General features: G+C 45.9%; 1 pseudogene; it reads left to right on the top strand.

Annotated features, from left to right (window-relative positions):
- Positions 1-3,346: 3,346 nt before the first annotated feature.
- LOC137216688 (ubinuclein-1 pseudogene) lies at positions 3,347-5,011 on the top strand (annotated as a pseudogene).
- Positions 5,012-6,910: the final 1,899 nt, after the last annotated feature.

Here is a 6,910-nt window from a genome sequence, read left to right as displayed (position 1 = left end):
CAAATTGGTCAAGGAGACAGGGGGCAAAAGTGTTTCTCTCCCCTCCAGCCACGCTGGAGGAATAACAACACCTTTCACGGATCAACACTGAGCAGTCAGCTGGGGCAGGAGAGCACATCTTCATTGGCAGGTCACAGCATAAAAATCAGGGGGCAGGAGCAATGGGAGATGGCTAAGGATTGGAGGGAGGGATGGTTTGTTCAGGAAAGCCAGAATTATGAGAAAAACTGCAGAAACACTGGGCTTTGCCTTCCCAATCACAGGCCGGTGTGCAAGGGGCTCTTGTCACTTGACTAAGAGTCGTCCAGCTCCCCAACCTTGCACGTTTTCCTTGCTACTGATGAGTCTACCGGGGACTCTCTCTGGACCTTGAAAAAGAGTCAGCATATCTTAAAACTGGAAAGGACCCTAGAGATCTTTTGGTTCAGCCATTTTTGCTTGAGAATTGTGGTTAATTTCCTATGGAACTTCTGAGAACCACCTGCCCCCAACCAGTGCTTCGTGCCCGTAGACCCTCACTTCCCCAGCTTCCCCATGTCGTGTAAGTCCTCAGGCCCTTGGTTTCCCGCAACCCATAGAGCGGCTCTGTTTTCCTCACCAAATCCCGTCTTCCTGACAAAGTTTGCTTGTATTGAGAGATGTTCGAACTCTCTCCCTGCATAGAAAGAGCCAAGATTGTTACTCCAAAGCAGGAGTTCTGGGAGCAGGAAGTCCCAGAGTGTAAGTGCAGTGATGCTTGGCACAGAAATCACAAACACACTGGATCAAGGGATGCCCAAAAGACATGTATTTGCTGTACCTGTTGATCGCTAGTATCAGAAACCCATTGGAGCTAGCTTAAGCAAAAAATATATATAAGGGAGGGGTAGAAGGATACTGAGGTGTGTCCTGGAACTAAAGGAAGAGTTAGACAGTCAGACTTTAGGAAAGGCAGAGAACAGGGCTTGAGGAAAATGGGGAACTCATGAATTCTTCTCTCTTCATCTTTTTTGCTTGTCTCTGCATTTCTGCTTTGTTCTTCCCTTTCACTTCAGAAAGGTTTTCTCTGTCTCCCAAGCAAATAGAAGCAACGATTCTAGATTGGTTTCTCCAGAAGAAGCAGCTGGAGATAGAAAGAAGGCCATCCTCCTGTACCAAACCTCTACAGTGGTCAAGTTCACAAAAATTTGAATGCAGTCTGTGTACACAGAGGCTGGAGCCTCAGCCTGGAAAGAAGGCATGGCTGAGGACCCGGTAAGAGAGAAGGTGAGCTGGTGCAGAATCACATTCCAAGAGGTACCACAGGTGCTGTGTGGAAGTGGTGGTTTCATTTTCCACAGACAGTGGTTCTTCAATAGTATATGGAATGACAAACCTAGGAAACAGAGGGTGTGGGTGCTACCTGTATTCAATTTCCTGCTTGCTAAAGGGATGCCAAGTTGAGGCAATTGCCAAACCACTCAACAAAGTCAGGATGTAAGTGAAACAAAACAAAGGAAAAGGAAAGGAAAGGAAAAGACACTCCAAATGTGTCTTTGCACATGAAGAAATCTAGAGCACATGAAGAAATTTCACGCTACAGAAAAAAACTTCTAACAAAATAATCTGATATGAATCCAATACAGGTGAAGTCAATGTTGCAGAACAGAAAAAAGTACTTAAAAATAATTATGTTTGGGATGTTCCAGGAGATCAGTGAAGGCATAACACTCATTCAAAGAAGGCAGGCCCCTTTCCCCCTCCCTGGGCTTCTGACCACAAGCATCTGGCCACTCAGCACTGCCCCACCCCCTCAGACCCCACTCCCCTCTCCCTTAAGGCCACAAGGCCCATTCAGTGCGCCCACGGTTGTTCCTTCGCTCCTGGGGTCTCTGCTTGGGTGTGACCTCAGGAAGCCCGACCCCCTTGTCCCCTCCAGGTTCTGGGCTCGGTGACTGCTCTCCACTGTGCTCCAGATGCCACTCTCATCTGGTAGATTCCTCCTTGTGGAAGGCCTGTTCTGTTCTCCCACCATATGAGTGCTTTTTTTTTTTTAATTAATAGACTATTTTAGAGCAGTTTTAGGTTTACAGAAAAACTGATCAGAAAGTACAGAGAGTTCCCAAATGTCCCCTCTTCCCCACCAACCCAGTTTCCCCTATTATTTACATCATGTATTAGTGTGGTACGTTTGTTACAATTGATGAATGAAGATGGATACATTATTATTAACTAAAGTCCATAGTTTACATTACAGTGGTTCACTCTTGGTGGCCGTATATCCTATGGGTTTTGACAAATGTATAATAACATGTATCCACCATTACTGTATCATACAGGATACTTTTGCTGCCCCCCAAAAAATCCTCTGTGCTCTACCTGTTCATCCCTCTCTCCGTCCTAACCCCTAGCAATCACCAATCTTTTCACTGTCTCCATAATTTTACCTTTTCTAGAAGATCATATAGTTGAAATCACACAGTATGTAGTCTTTTCAGGTTGGCTTCTTTCACTTAGCAGCATTCGTTTAAGTTTTCTCCATGTTTTTCATGGCTTGATAGCTCATTTCTTTTTAGCACTGAATAATATTCCATTATCTGGATGTACCACAGTTTATCCATTCACCTACTGAAGGACATCTTGATTGCTTCCAAAATTTGGTAATTATGAACAAAACTGCTATAAACATCCATGTGCAGGCTTTTGTGTGGAGTTAAGTTTTCAACTCCTTTGGGTAAATACCAAGGAACAGGATTACAGGATCTTATGGTAAGAGTATGTTTAGTTTTGTAAGAAACTGTCTTCCAAAGTGTCTGTACCATTTTAAATTCCCACCAGCAACGAATGAGAGTTCCTGTTGCTCCACATCCTTGTCAGCATTTGAGCTTGTCAGGGTTCCAGATTTGGCCATTCTAATAGATGTGTAGTGGTAACTCGTTTTCCTTTGCATTTCTCTAATGAAATATGATGTGGAGCATCTTTCCATGTGCTTATTTGCCATCTGTATATCTTCTTTGGTGAGGTGTCTGTTCAGATCTCTTGCTCATTTTTTAATTGGGTTGTTTACTTTCTTATTGTTGAGTTTTCAGTAAGTGCTCTTTTTTAATGACTGCTTTTCAAAGAGCCACCTCGCTGTTGCTGAGATGTTGTACAAACCTTGAGTTGGGATTTTGCCTCTCTTTCCTGACCCTCACGAGAGCTTTTTGATCTGTGGACATGGACCGTGGGAGTGCATGGTCCACCATGGTATGCATGCTTCAGGGCCCGGGTGCTAACTAGAGCTGTGATCAGTGCATCTGGCCCATCCTGCCTGCGAGAGATCATTTGCAGCCCCTGCACTTGTGACAAAGAAACCAAGTGGTAAAAACTGCCAAGACTGTTTGTAGTCATGTCAGGACCCAACAGGATCCAGTTCGCCTCTCTCCCAGGCCCTCTGAATCTCACATTTTTAAAGAAATCTGGGCAAGAGGAGGTTGGGAGAGCAGAAGAGCATTGAGATCCTAAGCTGGCTGCAGCAACTGTTCTGTTGACCCAGAAAGTGAGCGCTGCCCAGAGTACTACCCAGAGCTGGTGAAGAGTTCACAGGATGGAGTGGCAGGTCTTCAACCTGGAAACAAGGTTGGAAAGAATCATAGAAAAGACCATATACGAGACTTGATTATCGTGGGGGATGAGCACGATGAATCTCATTCTTCCACCAACTGATTTGGACTTGAAATATATGATGAGCTTCTTCAAATGGTGCTTCTCTGACCACAAAGTATGGAAGATTTTACATTAACCCGAGAACCCTGCAGTTACAACAAACATCAGAATCTGACAACGACTCTACTAAAGAGAAGAGGGGGGAAAAATCACCAAAGAAGAAGAAGAAGCTGCAGGAAGGTAGTGAGAAGGGAAGAAAGAAAAAGGATGACACTTTCAACAGGGAAAAGAAATGAACAGAGCTCAGCTTTTCCCAAAGGAGCTTCACAGCTCTCAATGCTGGTAAGGAGAAGAAGAAGAAGAAGAAATGTTCTTGAGGCTCGAAGTGATAAAGAGATGTTAAAGAAATTTCAGAATGAGAAATCGGCCCAGGAAAAACAGGCCTGAGGGTCATAAGCCTGTGAGAATGGGGTAGCATCCCTCGCTCTCAATCTTCTGCTCGGCTCCTGAGAGCAGTTTGCTCTAGGAGGTCACTGTTACTGTCTCTCTGACTGATTTGGACTTGAAGCAGCTGCTCAGTGAGTCTCCAGAAGGAAGCCCCTTCTGTGATATGGGTGATGAAAGAGATTCCCACAGGGTGGTATTGGACAGGGAATTCACAGTTTTCTTTTCTCCGCAAAGGCCTTCCAGTGGCCGTGGAGGAGTGCCTTGAGGAGTTGCTCCAGCCTGCCAGGACTGCTGAGGGACAGTGCAAAAGGAAGCTCTTCACCCAGGATATCCATGAGATCCTCCTGGGCACGGAGGTAGAAACCTGGAAGCTGAACAGCCAGGTCAGTTCTGAGGAGCGTGGCCATGTGACTTCATCCCTGCTCTGCAGCAAGGACATCCCGGTCACACTTGCCCCAAAACTTCATCTCTGTGTGTTGGGGGCAGGGGGTGCATCTGAAGGCACCTCTACAGAAACTTAAAGAAGCTATTGGCAGGGCAATGCCAGAGCAGATGGCCCAGTACCAGGATGAATTCCCGGTACACCACAAGCAAAGACTGCAGAGATGCTGGAAGAGGAAAAAGACAAGGAGCAGAGTGAACAGATTTGTTCTGGTAACAAAGAAGGAAAGGGGAGCAGAGCCCAGAAGACATGTCAATGGAATGCTGGAATCAAGAAGGTGCTCTTTCAGGTGGTAAAGATGGAACCAGAGGTCTATGGTCTGGAAAGGAATGAGAGCCAGTCTAGGGAGGACTGCATGGAAGCTCTTCTAGATGCTGAAGCGCAAACTCTCTGGCCCTAAAGCTGGGTGCACACCAGGTCTCTGTGTAAGGAGAGCAGACCACACCATGGGTCCCTGACATCCCTCCTGACCGAGAAGAAAGTCATGGCTCCTTCAAAGTCAAGGTGAAGGAAACATAGACTAAGCCTCCTAAGAAGGTTCTCATCTGATTACCCCGAATGGGCAACCCCATTGCTTTGTACAAAAGTCACGGGTCTTCATGTACAAAAGTAAAAAGGGAAATTTCCAAAGCCCAATTCTCTGGACCATCACTGTCTAGAGCTCTGTAATCACCCCCTCAATTTTCTGGCTGAATGGACAGTGGCACTGGAGCAGTCTGAGGAGAAAAACCCCAAGAGTTCTGGCTACAAAGAGCTCTCTTGCCAGGCCCCCCTCAGCAGAGCTTTCCAGAAGAACAGAGGTCTAAATGGCAGTACCACAGAACCCAGACCCAAGTCAATCTTGTATGCAGTCACCGAACAGCACAAAGCTTCACTCCCACACCTCACCTAGTTCCACTTGACAACAACCTCCCCAAATCTTCCTCCTTCAGCACCCATTCCTCCATGGCAGCCTCTCCAGGTAGCTTCATCCTACACTTCCCTGAGCCACATGGCAAAACGACATTCCGCCAACTCTTCAGGACTGTCTTACTAGTCTCCCCTTCTGGCTCTACCTCCCAACATGAGGTTCCTTCTAGAGGCTCTCCTCTGGAAGAACAACAATCCAGAACTCTCCTTCCTCCCCAAAACTTTCTCCCATGTGTACAGCCTCCCTGCATGGGACAGTCTGTCAATGGACAGGTCCCAAGCCCACAGTGAACAAACTTCTGTTCCTCAGAAGCTGACCTTGGGGGTACAAATGGAGATTCTAGTGACGGCAGCCAAGGAGGCACAAAGGTACTGACCTTGTCCCTGAAACCCACCATGGGTAGCAGCCCGTGCTCCTCAAAAGGAACTTGCCTGGTCTCTGGGCTTCACAGTTGTGTTTGTTGTTGGACAGTTAATGGCGAGACCGACCTTGGGATGGAGAAAGTTCTGAATTTGGTATATGGGAGCATAAGTGGTTCTGAATTCCAGCACTGTGGCAGATCAGTTGGTGCAGCTGCATTTTAAATCTGCCAAACACCTTGGCATTTGGTCAGAATACCTCACGGAGTCCCATAGACCAAGGGCTCCTTCTGGCCACAAGAGGATCCATGGGATGGTCATGGTGTCCATCTCATCCTTGGATGGTGTGTTCAACAGGACAGAAACCTGGACTAAAGCCACAACTGAGAGAAGTAGCTTTGTCTCTGAAAATATATTCAGAGCACTTGATACATACTCATTGTATGGGGCCAATTTCTCCTCTGAACATGACAATGAAGCTCTTTTAAAGACCTGTAGATCCATCAATCTCGAGACAATTGTGATAAGCCTTTTAAAGGCACTTATGCTGGGTTCAGCTTTTACCATTACCACTAAATGCATTGGATAGAATAGGACTGTTTGTGCCATATCACATTATAGGAAGACATGACTCCAGTGCCTTTATAGTGGAGCAGAATTAGATAACTCACATCCTCCATTTCAGCCCTCTGAGTACTTTTCAAAGACCTTTTTAAAAAGACATGTCTGTTTCTGAGACAGAACCAGTTTTATTTAGTTGAGATTTTTACAGTTGAATTCTGTAAATTTGTGGCATCCTGACTTAAAGTTCATCTGAGCCCAGAAAACTATATTCCCAATCTAACCAGAGTTCCAGGGTTTCTTTTCCCCCAGAGTTTATACAGGTGGACCCCAGAGCTACAAAGCCCTTGTTGGTCAAATCTTCATCTCTTTATGGGCAGAGGTCATGAGGGGTTCCAAGTCACAAACAGGCATGTCAGTTTGTTTTATTCTTAGAAGTCCTCTTAGGCAGGGCTATAGTAACAGGCCTCTATGAAGTCACCTGTCATATAAAAATAGGCCTTGAAGTCTTGGAGTTTTCCAAGCACTGGAGTATATATAAACATAAGGGCAACATGCATTAAGCTTGGAGGATGGATCAAGGACAGA

Source organism: Pseudorca crassidens, chromosome X (genome assembly GCF_039906515.1).
Source record: "Pseudorca crassidens isolate mPseCra1 chromosome X, mPseCra1.hap1, whole genome shotgun sequence".
Lineage (NCBI taxonomy): Eukaryota > Metazoa > Chordata > Mammalia > Artiodactyla > Delphinidae > Pseudorca > Pseudorca crassidens.
The sequence above is the reverse complement of the archived record's forward strand: the minus strand, read 5'-3'. Positions and strand labels throughout refer to the sequence as shown.